This window comes from Mastomys coucha, unplaced genomic scaffold, assembly GCF_008632895.1.
Source record: "Mastomys coucha isolate ucsf_1 unplaced genomic scaffold, UCSF_Mcou_1 pScaffold15, whole genome shotgun sequence".
Lineage (NCBI taxonomy): Eukaryota > Metazoa > Chordata > Mammalia > Rodentia > Muridae > Mastomys > Mastomys coucha.
The window spans coordinates 167,293,095-167,308,695 of NW_022196897.1; the positions used below are offsets into that span (position 1 = coordinate 167,293,095).

The 15,601-nt window shown below is 48.5% G+C and overlaps 1 pseudogene; it reads right to left on the reverse strand.

The window, feature by feature from the left end:
• Nucleotides 1-11,206: 11,206 nt before the first annotated feature.
• Nucleotides 11,207-14,533, reverse strand: LOC116091850 (annotated as a pseudogene).
• Between the last annotated feature and the right edge of the window lie 1,068 nt (nt 14,534-15,601).

Here is a 15,601-nt window from a genome sequence, read left to right on the forward strand (position 1 = left end):
AAAAAAAAAAAAAAAAAAAAAAAACACAACCAAACAACCAAACAACCAAGCAAACAAACAAAACTGGTTCCACCCAATTTTTTTTGTTGTTGTTGTTTTTTTGAGACAGGGTTTTTCTGTGTAGCCCTGGCTGTCCTGGAACTCACTCTGTAGACCAGGCTGGCCTTGAACTCAGAAATCCGTCTGTCTCTGCCTCCCAAGTGCTTGGATTAAAGGCGTGCACCACCACCGCCTGGCTCCACCCAAGTTTAACTTGATGAACCAATGAGTTTGGATTTTTTTTTTTTTTTTTTTTTTTTTTTTTTGAGACAGGGCCTCACTGTATAGGGCCTCACTCTGGCTGTTTGGGAACTCATTATGTAGACCAGGATGGCCTTGAACTCACAGAGATCCTCCTGCCTCTGCCTCTCAGGTTCTGAGGGTTAAAGGCGTGAGCCACCACTGCCCAGTTTACCAGTGAGTTTAACTGGAGTTATTTACAGGAATGTGATAGACTTACAGGTCTATACTACAGACAAAGTCTTCCTCACCCCGCAGTCCTTGGGGGAGGGGCCTCGCATGACTAAACTGCCTCATGACTGCTGCTGCTCAGTTAGGGAGTGCTATTGTACTCAGTCTTGTGAGGGGCTTGTGCCAGACATCAGCTGCTTTCATTTCAGAATGACCATGGCATGCCCCAAGGAGAGCTTTCCCTTGTATCATCCCCTGAGGCAGGGCAGAAGGCTCAGTGAGTGAAATGCTTGTTGAACAGCTTGAGAGCCTGGGTTTGGATTCCCAGAACCCACATACAAAAGCCAGGTACAGTGATATGCACTGTAACTCCAACAAATCTTGGAGCTCACTGACCATCCAGTCTAGCGCAAATGGTGAACTTTAGATGTAATGAGAGACTTTGATTCAAAGAACTGGAGTTACTGTAGAAGAAACCATCTGTGTCCACCTTCAGCCTCTTCATGCACCAGCGTGGGCTAGCCCATACTCATATACCAGTGTGGGCTAGCCTATGTGCACACACAGGTACCTTTTTAAAAAGAATGAACATGACAGGGCAGTGGTGGCACACTCTTTTAATCCCAGCACTCGGGAGGCAGAGGGAGAAGGATTTCTGAGTTCGAGACCAGCCTGGTCTACACAGTGAGTTCCAGGACAGCCAGGGCTACACAGAGAAACCCTGTCTTGAAAAACAAACAAACAAACAAACAAAACCCCCCCAAAAAACATGTGTTGAGAATGTTTTACAATCCACTCATGAGGAAAGCAGTGGGGGGTCAGCCGGATCTGAGAGGATCCTCAGAGCACTGACACAGGCTAGACCCTCACTGCTGTCCTAGTGTACCTGCACTGCTCTCTCACCTGTCTAAACAGCTCCTGTCAGAAGTGTGCATAAATCTCCAGAGCAAGATGCCCTGAACCAGATGTGCCATGAAGTGATGTAGGAGCACAAACTTTCTTCCGTGGTCTTCCAATTTTGAATAAAAATACTCTTTTAAGACTCCTGTGTTGGGGGCTGGAGTGATGGCTCAGCAGTTAAGAGCATTCTGACTTCTCTTCCAGAGGTCCTGAGGTCAATTCCCAGCAGCTCACAACCATCTGTAATGGATTCTGATGCCCTCTTCTGGTGTGTCTGAAGACAGTTACAGTGTACTCACATATATAAAATAAATCTTTAAAAAAAAAAAAAGACGTGTGTGTGTGTGTGTGTGTGTGTGCCACATGTGTTGGGGTACCCAGGGAGGCCAGAAGAGGGCATTGGATCCCTCAGAGCTGGAATTATAGGCAGTCATAAGCTGCCCAGTGTGGGAGAACCAAACTTGGATCTTTCAGAAGAGCAGGATTAGCCAATAAGTTATCTCTCTAACCTGGCCTTGTAGAATGAGGCCTGATTGCTCAATCCAAGGAGCACCCTAGGAACCTCAGGCTATGCTTCCAATCTTCCATAGTTGAGTTCCTGAAGCTAGGGAGCCATATTCAAGAAGGTCCCTGCACTGACTAGCATTTTGTCAATTTAGCATGTTAGAGTCATTTGGGAAGAGAGAACCTCAATTGAGAAAATGCCTCCATCTGATTGCCTGTAGGCAGGCCTGTGGGGCCATTTCATTAGTGATTAATGTGAGGGGCCAGCTCATTGTGTGTGATGCCATCCCTGGGCAGGTGGTCCTGAGTTGTATAAGAAAACAGACTGGGCAAGCCATGAGAAGCAAGCTAGCCACTTTGCTTCAATTCCTGCCTCCATATTTCCACCTTGAATTCCTGCCCTAATTTTTCTCAGTAATGAGATGTGATCAGAAAACTGTAAGTTGAAATAACTCCTTTCCTCCTGAATTTGCTTTTGGTCATGATGTTTTATCACAGCACAATTAAAATACTAAGGAGCTGGAGAGATGTCTCAGTGGTTAAGAGCACTGGCTGCTTTTCCAGAGGACATACCTTCAATTAATTCTCAGCACCCACATGGCAGCTCACACATCTGTAACTCCAGTTCCAGGGGCTTCTGTCACTCTCACACCAGCATACATGCAGTCAAAACAACAATGAACATAAATTTTGTAAAAAAGAAAAGAAAAGAAAACATTAAGACAGCCCCATCCTCCAAGGCTGTAGGGGTGGAGCCTGCCTCTAGTTAGCCTCCTCCTCTTCCTTTTCCTCCTCCTCCTCCTCCTCTTCCTCCTCCTGTTTACAGGTAACGTAAAATATATTATCTTGCATTTTAAAAAATGCAGTAAGTGACATTAAGTACCAGTGGAGTCAACTGGCTCATTTGTTTGCTGGTAAGTTCTTGCCTTTGTGGATTCATTCAGCAAAAGTCCATAACCTGTCTCCCACAGTTCCAAGATCTGGAAGCAGCCACTGGGATGTGGTAGTCTTGTGGCTGTCCTAAGGAGTTCTGGGTAGACGGTCTTGACCACGGTGGCCAAGGAATCTTTCAGAGACATTTAGAAAGGGTAAGAGAGAGCCTTCCCGCGGAGGGTAGGTACAGGTATCCTACAGTGATCACATAAGGCTGCATTTGGAGAGGGTCTTCACATAAAGGTAATTAGGTGGCAAGAGCTCTGAGTAGACCTTAGAGATACCAGAATAAGTAGTGAGAAGTTCGACTCCCTTCCTTCTCCCTGTTCCTTGTCCAATCCCCTTACCAGCTCAGGCTAGCCAGCAGGGTCGCCCTACCCAGCCCTGCACTTACACACGGCTAGTCTGGCTTTGTTTGTAGGCAGATCCACAGTCTTCCGGGTTCTCAAACCCTCCTGCTTCAACTTCTAGAAAGTTTTTAAAGCTTCTGGGCCAGTCCCGGGGTCCTGGCAGGGTTTAATGGAGCCTCTCTCCTGTAGGCCTGGAACCCGGAGGACATCTCTGCTTCAGCTTCCTAGAAATAGAGTCTGTATAAATGCTTGTGGGTATGAATGTGCGTGGGTGGCCATAACTGTGTTAACAAGTCTTGGTGTTTTATCTGTTCAGCCCACAGCCTTGCATACAGCCATTGATATTCCACCTCTGACCGACAGAGGGCACTGCTGGACAGGGCCGCGTTAACGTCAGGATTCTGTGGGGACTGGTGCCACCTAGCGTCTTTCTCGGGACACAATGGGGAGGAGGGGCCAGTCTGCGGCAAAGTAGAGAGGGGGCTGAGAGTAAAGCAGGGGAGAAGTCAAGCTCAGTTCATAGTGAGGTAAAGACAAACGTGAAGCCAAAAGGAACCTTCTCTAGGTCTTTAATTCTTTCCCAGGGCTGGGATGGGCGTGTTGGGTGCTGGGTAGGAGTCTGATGGATGACAAGTGAGAACAGTCCATCCTGCCCTTAGTCTGGAACATCCACAGTGGGTATGTCCTGCTGCCCAGGAGAAATGGACATGTGGCTCCTGACTCCGCCTTTGATGAAAAGATGCAGAAGGCCTGAGCTGAGAGGTTGCAGGTCCGGAGTCTCCAAAAGACGTTGTAATGTGGCACTCCAGCACCTGCCCTCCTGCACACATCCTAGGCACTTCGCTGTCCCTGGGAACCTGTTCTCAACTCCTCTCAGACCAAGAGTTACTTTTAGATGTTGGGCTCAGTGTTGGTGGTGAGAGCTGCCCTCCCTGGGCACATGGAGCTTTAGTAGACTGTCCTGGAGACCTTCAACCTCCACCTCAGGGGACAATCAATCCTTCATGGAAAAAGAAGCTTTCTCCCACAGTGGGGCACATTAAGGAATGAGTATCCTGGGAATCCAATCCGGAACAAGAGAGACAGGTTAGGGCTAGAGAGGGCTGCTGCAGTGCCCAGTCCACTTTGTGCATGATTTGTCCTACATGAAGATTCTGGTATTGGCCATAGTCTTCGTGGTAGTTGTTAGATTATTCGTAGGGGAGTTTGAAGATGTAGCCCAGTCATGCCTAGTGTCTCTGTGAACCAACTGGCTCCACTCCCTCCTACTTCTGCCTGAATGTCCCTCCAGCTGAGACTGCCTGCTCAAGTGGCTGGACTGTTTATGGGCTCCAGAAGCCCTGTGCAGACCTCCCTAGGGGTCCCCCACCTCTAGCTCCAGCTCAGGTACAAGGCTGCCCCCTCCTAGTTACCTTAGGTGAGACTTCCCTGTCGTTTCTTTAAATCAAGGTCTTTAATGGCTGCTTAATATTCATAATTAGTATGTTAATGTCTCCTAGGCTGTCGCCCTACTTCTGGGCTATTGTCCTTCAGCTGTAGGATAACAATGCCTTGAGGTGCCCATTTGTTCCTGTGGGAACCCCTGGACATCAGTTTTCTGGGTGAAGCCATCAGACCTGGGATGGTGCCCTGGGCTGCAGAGCCTCCTAAGTCCCCAGTGTACTCTGTTCCCTTGTCTGCCAACCCCTCCCCCACCCACTGGCTCCTGCTAATCGAGGTAGTAAAGGAGATGGTTTGTGAGCTAGAAATACACTTTTGATAGGATTTACTTTATTATGTTTAATTGAAAAGCAGTGAAGTTGAGTCATGAATATTCAGGTTGGAGTCTCTGGCAAGAAGCCAGTTTTTGAGGGTGATTCAGGGACTCACCTCAGCATGGGACCTGTCCAAGGGGGAGTGGTGGTAGGGAAGCTATTAATTGAAATAGCTTCATTAATTAGTAATTAACAGCGGGGTAATGACTATGTCACACGTCGTATTTCAGTGATGCCCTTCATGTGTTATGGGACCTTTAATTAAAGGATGTGCATTTTAATTAAAGGCAAGCCTGGCCCTTTGGCCTTTGGAATACAAAAGATGCTCTTGATTCATTTGAAGCTGGGGGTCTGGGGCTGGAGGCCATGAGGGTCATAGGCCTGTACAGGAGAGGACCTTGGCCCAAGGCTACAGAAAGGAGGGAAAACTGAGAGTCCCCTGAATGCTGCACCACATGCTCACTGGTTCCTCCCCAAGGGCCCAAAGTCCTGGAGGGGAGGCCTGGGGAACCATGACTTTAGGAACACAAAGCCTCTGGTGCCAGCTTCATTTCTTTTCCTTCTGAGATGCTAGGATTTGTCCCAGCAGTCAGGGCAGCCCACAGAGGACATAAGGAGTCCTGAAGGGAGGAATGAGTCAGGTGCACTGGTCAGGGAAATTGAAGCTCTAACTGACTACCAATCAGAACACTCTGGAGCTCCGACTGACTAGCAACCAGGTGTTTCTTTATTTAGACACATTTCACAGAACAAAGACAGACTAATGATTATGCAAAAAGTACAGATTATGTGTCTGATTTTTTATTACATGTCCAGGGGTACAAGTTCAGTCACAATTAGAAAGGATAAATAGAACAGATTTATTTATTTATTTATTTATTTATTTATTTATTTATTTATTTATTTATATGTTTCAAGACAGGGTTTCTCTGTGTAGCCCTGGCTGTCCTGGAACTCACTCTGTAGACCAGGCTGGCCTTGAACTCAAAAATCCACTGCTTCTGCCTCCCAAGTGCTGGGATTAAAGGCGTGTGCCACCACCGCCCAGCAGACCCCCTATTTTTAAACTACATTTTCAGAGCACTCTAAGCATATTTTAAGAAGAGGCCTTGAATTTGTAATCTATTTTCCTGGCCAGTCAGAGTTTGTCAGTTGTCTCTGTTTACCCTGCACCAGTTATAGTTTGAGGTTTACTTAGGGATGGATGCCCCAAGAAGATTCTTGGAGTAATGGCCTCATTTAGCGATTCCCAGCTTAGACTGCTTATCTGTGTTAACGATTTCCAGAGCATAAGGAAGACATCTAATTAGTGGCCAGATAGTTATGTTTAGGATTTTCCTAAAAAAGACCCACACATAATTTTCTCAGGAAAAGACATAAAATGAGCCACAATGCAGAAAGTCCCCAGGAATGCAGTACATAGAGACCATGACCTAAAAATCAGAGACAGGACAGCGATGGCAACATTTAGCTCAGCTTTGTGTCAAACTGCTGTGCTGGCTTCATGACTCTAGACTGTGCTAGAAAGGTATGACCCCTCATCCAGCTTCTACAAGCAGAAGGGCTTCCGCTCCTAACACACAGAGAACGAGTATTTTTACCCAATGGTTACAAAGGCTTTAAGGCACAGCTGTGAAGCTCTAGAACTCAGCAGCAGAACCCTCGCCCTGGTGTGGTGCTGGGCTGCAGAAGGAAGTGGCAGCAGAGACAGACATCCTACTGTCAGAGGGTTGCTTTGATGAAGAAGAGTGCCTGTTGAGCTGGTCGCTGTGTCTAGGTTACTTCTCCTTGCTGGCTCACCCCTGACAGCACTGAAGCAGGTGACCAAGCTGCCTACTTACTCCCTGGAGAAAATGACTTAAGTAAGGGAGGACTTCCTGCTCAACCTTTGACACACAGCAGCAGAAAGCTCCTGCCTGACCCAAGGCTAGGTCTGCACTGTAGGGTCCTTTTACTACCCCAGCTCCTGCTGGATAAACACAGGGGCAGAAAGCTTCTGTTCTTCTCCAGTCCCACCCCCTCCCTGCCATGCCCATCTTTCTGTTTCTGTCTTTGCTCTCTTCAATACTCTGTTTCTGTCTTTTTTTGTTTGTTTGTTTGTTTTTTTGAGACAGTATTTCTCTGTGTATCCCTGGCTGTCCTGGAACTCACTTTGTAGACCAGGCTGGCCTCGAACTCAGAAATCCACCTGCCTCTGCCTTCCAAGTGCTGGGATTAAAGGCGTGCGCCACCACCGCCCAGTTTCTGTTTCTGTCTTACACAAAACACATTCACACATTGCACACACACCAGTCAGTATTCACTTTGATATGTGTAATGTGGCATACTCACACTCCCATAAAGACACATGCATGTACATACTCAGAATACATGGGCATATTAATGTGCCACTACAAATATATTCACACACATATGCAAACCAACATAAATATATGTTTGTGTGTACACACATATGAGTTCAGGCTGTCCGAAGGGCCTGGAGGCAAGGGTGAGTTCAGGTTTTGTAACAGCTTAGCCCAGATATACTTTCCATCCCAAGGCATCCTCAGAAGTTCAGGGTTGGGTTTCTGTTTTCTGGAGTTCAGGGCAGTGCCCCTGCTCATCTAGTTGCCTCAGTTGTTAGGGGTCATTGACTAAAGAACATCCAAGAGCCCCCTCACCTGGTCTGCTAAGCAGGAGCACTCTTCTCCCTCCTCACTTGAGTGTCAGATAGAAGCAGACAGCTGCAGGAGGTACCTGGAGACCCTTGTCTCCTGTAAGAGGGCAGGAGTTCAGGTTTTTTTCTCTGTCTGGCAAAAGTGGTCAAAGGAGCAGAACATGCATGGGAGAGTATGCATGGGGGATTAAGCATAGGACAACATGCATAGGAGAGTGAACATAGAGTGTGCATAGCAGAGCTGAGCATAGGAGAGTATGCATAAGAGAGTGAGCATATGAGAGTGTGCATAGGAGAGTGTGCATAGTAGAGTGAGCATGGGAGAGTGTGCATAGGAGAGTGTGCATAGCAGAGTGAGCATGGGAGAGTGTGCATAGGAGAGTGTGCATAGCAGAGTGAGCATAGGAGAGTGTGCATGGAAGAGTGTGCATAGCAGAGTGAGCATAGGAGAGTGAACATAGGAGAGTGTGCATAGCAGAGTGAGCATAAGAGAGTGAGCAAAGGAGAGTGAGCATAGGAGAGTGAGCATAGGATAGTGTGCATAGGAGAGTGTGCATAGGAGAGTGTGCATAGCAGAGTGAACATAGGAGAGTGAGCAGTTGGAGAGTGTGCATAGCAGAGTGTGCATAGCAGAGTGAGCATGGGAGAGTGTGCATAGGAGAGTGAACATAGGAGAATGTACATAGGAGAGTGTGCATAGCAGAGTGAGCATAAGAGAGTGAGCATAGGAGAGTGAACATAGGAGAGTGTGCATAGCAGAGTGAGCATAAGAGAGTGAGCATAGGAGGGTGAGCATAGGAGAGTGAGCATAGGAGAGTGAGTATAGGAGAGTGTGCATAGCAGAGTGAGCATAAGAGAGTGAGCATAAGAGTGAACATAGGAGAGTGTGCATAGGAGAGTGTGCATAGCAGAGTGAGCATAGGAGAGTGAGCATAGGAAAGTGAACATAGGAGAGTGTGCATAGCAGAGTGAGCATGGGAGAGTGAGCATAGGAGAGTGAACATAGGAGAGTGTGCATAGCAGAGTGAGCATAAGAGAGTGAGCATAGGAGAGTGAGCATAGGATAGTGTGCATAGGATAGTGTGCATAGGAGAGTGTGCATAGGAGAGTGTGCATAGCAGAGTGAGCATAAGAGAGTGAGCATAAGAGTGAACATAGGAGAGTGTGCATAAGAGAGTGTGCATAGCAGAGTGAGCATGGGAGAGTGAACATAGGAGAGTGTGCATAGCAGAGTGAGCATGGGAGAGTGTGCATAGGAGAGTGAGTATGGGAGAGTGTGCATAGAAGAGTGTGTATATGCAGAGTGAGCAGAGGAGAGTGAGCATAGCAGAGTGTGCATAGGAGAGTATGCATAGCAGAGTGAGCATAGGAGAGTGTGCATAGTAGAGTGAGCATAGGATGTCAGGTTCTCTGCTGGCAGAACCAGGCGAGAGGGAGAGAAGCTGGTCCAGCCGAGCCTCTAGGGGCTGAGTGAGATGGTGAGTGTTGTGGCTCAGATCTCCTGCCTCCAGAGAATAACCACCTGAGCTGGGAGTCTGTCAAAGCAGGAACTTGTTTTAATGTATCAATCTTTTCTTTATAAAGGGCTGAGAGAGGTGGTGGAGTTTTCTGCTGAGGTGAGATGACAGACATATAGGAGGGGAAAGTTGACAAAGGGTATGGGAAGGGTATGGGGTGACTGACAGAGCCAACAAAGTTACTTTACATCAGCAGGAGCTAGGCAAAGGCAGGCTTAAACAGGTTGTGCTGAGTCACTCCTGTACAGAAGCACCTGAGACATTTTACAAAACTTGAGCCAGACTTGGGTTTGCTCTCAAGGCCCAAACCAGGGCCAAATAGTGCCCAACATATACCGCTTTTGTTTTTGTAATGAGCAGGTTACATGGCTCCTGTCTTTAGGTTGTCCCCCACATGGGGATCTTACCCGTCTTTGGATACCATGTGTCACTCTGGCTCAAGGGGCATGCTCCATGACCTGTCTTAGGTTGTCTCAGCACGTCTGAGATCTTACCCATCACTGGTCAAATGGAGAGCCCGGGAGGGTCACTCATATTCTGAGGGCCAATCGTATGTTGATCTTGGCTCTTGGGAATCGAGCCTTTGATAATGAGCCTGGACCTGATGAAGCCTGATTGCCTTTATACACTGTTGGGTGAATTGTGTATTAAGTAAACACAGCCCCACCATGAGAGGGAGAAGGAGAAGAAGGAAGGGACCAAGGAGGGGAAGTAGGTAGGGCAGGAAGCCATGGAGGCCAGTCCACAGTGGGTTGTCTTTAAACTCTCTCCTCTTCTCTAAGTCTTCTTGGATCATTGAATCCCCCCCCCACACACACACACCAATCTTTTGCAGGCTCTTCATTGTCATTGACAGGGGGAATCTTCATTCTTTTTTTCTTGATAAATCTATGAAGGAAGCAGAATGAGGGATCTTGGGGCTGGAAATTTCCCTGGAGTGATTAATATCATCATCCCCCTATTGGGGCAAGTATTTTATGTCTCTGGCCAGTATCCAGATTGGTCTTTTTTCATTTTGGGGGAACACGTAACCGAATCCTCTTCTGGCTGTCAAGAATGGGTCTGGCCCTCTCCAAGCTCCAGTCAGTGGGTCTCTCCACCTAACCCAAACGGAGCTGTAGGCAACTGATGAAGACCAATGTTTTTGAAATGGGGACAGATGTGGATCCTCTTTAGAAAAATTGAAAATATTTATGGTAAATAGTGCCTTTTTCAGTCATGTGGGGGTAGAGACTCCCCCTTTTGTTTTTCTGATAGGGAGAAAGGAGCAAGCAAGCCAAGCTGAGCGCCTACCCACTAAGGTCCTGGGCGCTGGATGCCAAACCAGGAAGAGGACGGTGAGCATCAGTGTCTCCTAGGTATCTGCTGCTGCCTCTCTGGCCAGGGGCTGTGCAGGTGTGGTTGCCTTAGCCCCTTGGCCCTGCTCCTGCTTCTTGCCACCCACAGCCAGGACTGGAACAGCTATTTGCCCACACGGACTCTGAAAGAGTGACAGCCTATGCCCTGCTGCACTGAGGCAACGGGCAAGCAGGTGTTCAGGGGCAAGGTGGGAGTGATGGAGAGGATGAGGGATTGGAGACTTTGAACCACTGAAAAGTTCAAGGTTTATGTAGGTCTCCCCAGGGAAAGGGAGGAGAGGTGTGAGGTGGGGCAGGGCACCCCTATGTTGAAACAGCTCAGGAGAGGGAAGAAAGGGGTAGCCAGGTGCTTTCAAGGGCTGACCACTCCATCTCCCATTCCACAATGCTCACAGGCTGGACACTGGAGGAGATGCTCAGGGAAGAAACGGCTCAGTTGGAGCGCCAGCTAGGGCGCTCCCTGTTCTTCTGTTCCTCCAAGCTCCATCCCCATGGGACAACTGGTGCCCAGAGCTCTACCTTTGCTCTAGCCATTGAATCGAGTAGGCCAGGGCTAGCGCAGACCCAGGTCGAGACAGGAGAGAGTGTTGGACAGCCAGCTGGCACTCAGCCTACTCCTACTGTGGCTGCTGCTTCTACCCACAGTACAGAGCCCTGGAGACCAGCAGTGGCTCCAAACCACTCGTGGAGTGTGCGCCGCTGGATGCACGTGGCTGGCTAGAGGACCAGGCTGCTTGCCCCATCGTCCAGTGGCCTGGGTTCCCCGACGCTCAGTGCCTCGGGCTTAACCAGCTCTCTGGCAGGTGCCACACTGCACATCCAGGTCAAGGCGCCTCTTGTTCCTCCCAAATAAGGACTGGATGGCCTCCACGAAGGGGGAAGGCATGCCACCCACCACGCCCTAGGTCCACCCTCTTCTCCACCATGTTCCACCGGCCACTGTGACCCTGCTCCTGGAAGCACACCTTGACCCGCACCCTCCCCAGGCTGCCACCCTCCCCAGGCTGCCACCCACCAGGACACAGGGGAGCAGCTTCAGGCACAGCCACAGGCTGGTCTGCACCACAAACAGGTTCTGGTTGCCTGGTTGCCCTCACCAGAGACGAAGAAGCACAGGCGGACCCGGGAGGAGGCGAGGCCACCCGTCCCCACAAAGCTGATGATCCAAGAGATGCGCTTCCCACCACTGGTGCCTGGGCTGGTGCGGGATCTCCAAGCGGCCGTCCCCACGTACACCGCCAGTGTGCAGCCCGTGTAGGTGGCCCCGGGGACAGCATGCGTGATGCTGGGGTGGCCCCACAACTGCAGGAGGCTCAAGACGTGTCTCTTTACCACCTCCAGGAAGTCACCATCCACTTGGGCCAGCTCCTCTGGAGTAGCTGGGAGTACAGGCGTGCGCCACCGCGCCCGCCCGGCTTTACCAAAAGGATCAAAGGAGGGAGGTGGTATCAAAAGCAGGGCCCCACTGGAGGACCAGGGTGTGCGGCTTCAGGGATCAAGTGGGAGATATAGGGACTCAGAGGGAGGTTTAGATTAGGAAAAGTGCTGCCCCATAATTTATGGGGGTACACTCACCCACAGACCGATTGGCCCGTCAGGGCGTGGGGGGGGGAGTGTCTCCTTACACGGGGCACCAATTCTGCCAGGCTGGCAGAACCAGGTGAGAGGGAGAGAACCCGGTCCAGCCAGCCTCTCAGGGGTATGGTGAGTGTGGTGGTCCGATCTCCTGCCTCCAGAGAATAACCACCAGAGCCTGGAGTCTGCCAAAGCAGGAACTTGTTTTAATGTATCAATCTTTTCTTTATAAAGGGCTGAGAGAGGAGGTGGAGTTTTCTGCTGAGGTGAGATGACATAGGGGGAGGGGAAAGTTGACAAAGGTTATGGGGTGATTGTTGGAGACAACAAAGTTATTCTATATCAACAGGAGCTAGGCAAAGGCAGGATTAAGCAGGTCGTGCTGAGTCACTCCAGTATGGAAGCGCCTGAGACAGTTTACAAAACTCAAGGCAGGCTTGCTCAAGGCCCAAAACAGGGCCAAATAGGGCCCAACATAGGAGAGTGTGCATAGCAGAGTGAGCATAGGAGAGTGAGTATAGGAGAGTGAGTATAGGAGAGTGTACATAACAGAGTGTGCATAGCAGAGTGAATATAGGAGTGTGAGCATAGGAGAGTGAGCATAACAGAGTGAGCATAGGAGAGTGAGCATTGGAGAGTGTACACAGGAGAGTGAGCATGGGAGAGTATGCATGGGAGAGTGTGCATGGGAGAGTGTGCATAGGAGAGTGAGCATAGGAGAGTGTGCATAGGAGAGTGTGCATGGGAGAGTGTGCATAGGAGAGTGAGCATAGGAGAGTGTGCATAGGAAAGTGAGCACAGGAGAGTGAACATGGGAGAGCATAGGAGAGTGTGCATAGGAGAGAGAGCATAGGAGAGTGAGCATAGAAGAGTGAGCATAGGAGAGTATACATACATAGGAGAGTGTGCATAGGAGAGTATGCATGGGAGAGTGTGCATAGGAGAGTGAGCATAGGAGAGTGTGCATAGGAGAGTGAGCATAGCAGAGTGAGCATAGGAGAGTGTGGATGGGAGAGTGAGCATAGCAGAGTGAGCATAGGAGAGTGTGCATACATAGGAGAGTGTGCATACATAGGAGAGTGTGCATAGGAGAGTGTGGATGGGAGAGTGAGTATAGTTGAGTGAGCATAGGAGAGTGTGGATGGGAGAGTGAGTATAGTTGAGTGAGCATAGGAGAGTGTGTATAGGATACTGTGGGCATTGAAAATATAAATGGACGTTTTTCACTCCCCCTGCTTCTGGTAGCTTCAGAAGCTAGACCAAAGCTTCTGCAGCTTTCCTGTCCTGCGTGTTCCTGGGATACTTAGCGTTGGGATCCAGCTGTGAGAAGACTCTTATGACCCCTTGCAGGCACCATCTGGAAAAGCTGGCTCAGGCCTGAGCTTCTGACTGAGAGAATACAAGTATTTGGTTGTTGGTTTTTTTCTTTTCTTTTTTTAAACATAACTTTAAAACATAATTTAGAATGGAAAATGCAGGTGTGTTAAGCTGTTACAAAATCTGTTATGTTAAAAATTATGTAAAAATATAAAACATTAAAAATTATGTTTTTAACATAATTTAAAAGAGGTTAAAACACTTCTTTTGAGACAGGGTTTCACTATGTAGCCCTGGCTGTCCTGGACCTCTGTAGAGATCTGCCTACCTTTGCCTCCTGAGTGCTGGGATTAGAGGCATGTACCAGTACTGCCGAGCTGATTTAAAAATATATTTTTTAATAAGATTTTTACTTATTTTTATATATATGAGTGAGTTTGTGAACCACATGCATACAATGCCTGTAGAGGCCAGAGGAGGATTTCAGATCATCTGGGACTAGAGTTACAGATGGTTGTGAGCAGCCATGTTGATATTGAGAATTGAACCCTTCTCTGGAAGACAACCAGTGCTCTTAATCATTGAGATGATTCTCCAGCCCAAGTGATTTGGTGGTTTTTTTTCTTGTTTTGTTTTTGTTTTTTGAGAGAGGGTCTCTCTACACTGTCTTGGTTGTCCTAGAACTCACTATGTAGACCAGACTGGCCTTGAACTCAGTGACCTGCCTGCCCCTGCTTTCTGGGTGTTGGGAATAAAGGCATGCATCATCAACTCAGCCTTTTAGTGTGTGTGTGGGTTGTTTCTTAAGTAGTCACTGCCACTATAGATTGGGAAGAGGAGCCCACAGGAAAGGAAGGGCCAGAACCAGCATCCTGGTACCAGACTAGGTGCTGGGATTTAGATCCAAGATCACAGGCTACAAAAGGTAAGGAGAGTACAGGACTAGGTAAGGCACTGGGAAGAGGGTATCTGAGCTGGGACAGTGATGAACTGAGGAAGAAGGACAGGAAACAACTCTACAGGGGTGAGCATTTCCAGGGGACCCTGGTGGCCAGAGAGCTCAGTCTGTATCCTAGGCAGTATTGCTTGAGCCTCCAGTTCAGTCCAGTGGCCACCATCCAGAGCCCCTGTGCTCTATGGCTTAGTCTTCTCACAGTTTTGGCTTAGAAGGAATTTAAGCAACACTTATAGCTTACCTTATCTCAAAGCTGTGCTCCATCTTAGCAGAGCAGGCAGCCAGACCTCATAACTACTTCAGGAAAAAGCCTTCAGCTGAGAGAGGTTGTGTCAAGGTCATGCTGGTAGAGACACCACTAAGCATGCAAGATATTTGACATAAATTATAACCTGTCCAATTAAATTGTTTAATGCATTTAACATTCATTACCATCCTCCAAACCCATGAGTGGTTCCCATGCTCCCGCCTTCTTCGGACCAGATGCAGGACGGAAACATATCCTAATATTTCCCTGGGCTCATTGAGAATGGCAAGCCTGAATCCAGCCCTGCACAGGGCCACAGGGAACCTTGTATCTGACAGTAGAGCTAGCAGCACTGGTCATACAGACCAACCTACACCTCAGCTGTGTCTGTACACAGCAGGGGCATCCTGGGAGTCACCCAGTCTAAGAGCCATGTGCCTATTCCATAAAGAGAATTAAGACCTTTCCTTTGGGCATTCCAAGCAGGCAGTAGCCTAGGTCTCTGAATCTGATTTCAGTTAGGGTTTTTGTAACCAGCAAGCCGACCTTCCAAGTCTTTGAGACTAGAGCCTAGGCCACCATTATCACTCAGCTGACCTAGCACAGGCCTGACTTCCCAGAACAAGTCTCAGCTCTTCCCACCAGGCCAATGTGGGAACTTGGGAACAAATCTCCAAAACTCTGGTGTCCCCAGCTGTCTGGGTCAAGTGAGATGTATTGCTTTTGTACTCTGTGAAGAAAGAGCTTGGTAAAGGCTCTGGAGAAGGGACTGCCTCTATGGGATTCTGGGAGGGTTAGGATCTTTTCTGCAGACCATCAGCTGCCTTCTACCTGGTCTCCTATGGGGCTTCCAGCATTTCCCCCTTATCATGTTTAACTGGATAAAGGGACTATAACACATAACATGCTTTAACTACTAGGTTTGAATCTAAGTTGACTGTCCATTTCATCCACCTCTCAGAGTCCACATTCTCCAGCCTGATATCCTGGTTGGTTTGTACTTTTAATTGCTATCTTGCAGTTTCTTCATCTGTCTGCCTTTAGTGGACAACAAATGACCATGAGAAGGAAGCCAAGAACAGGAA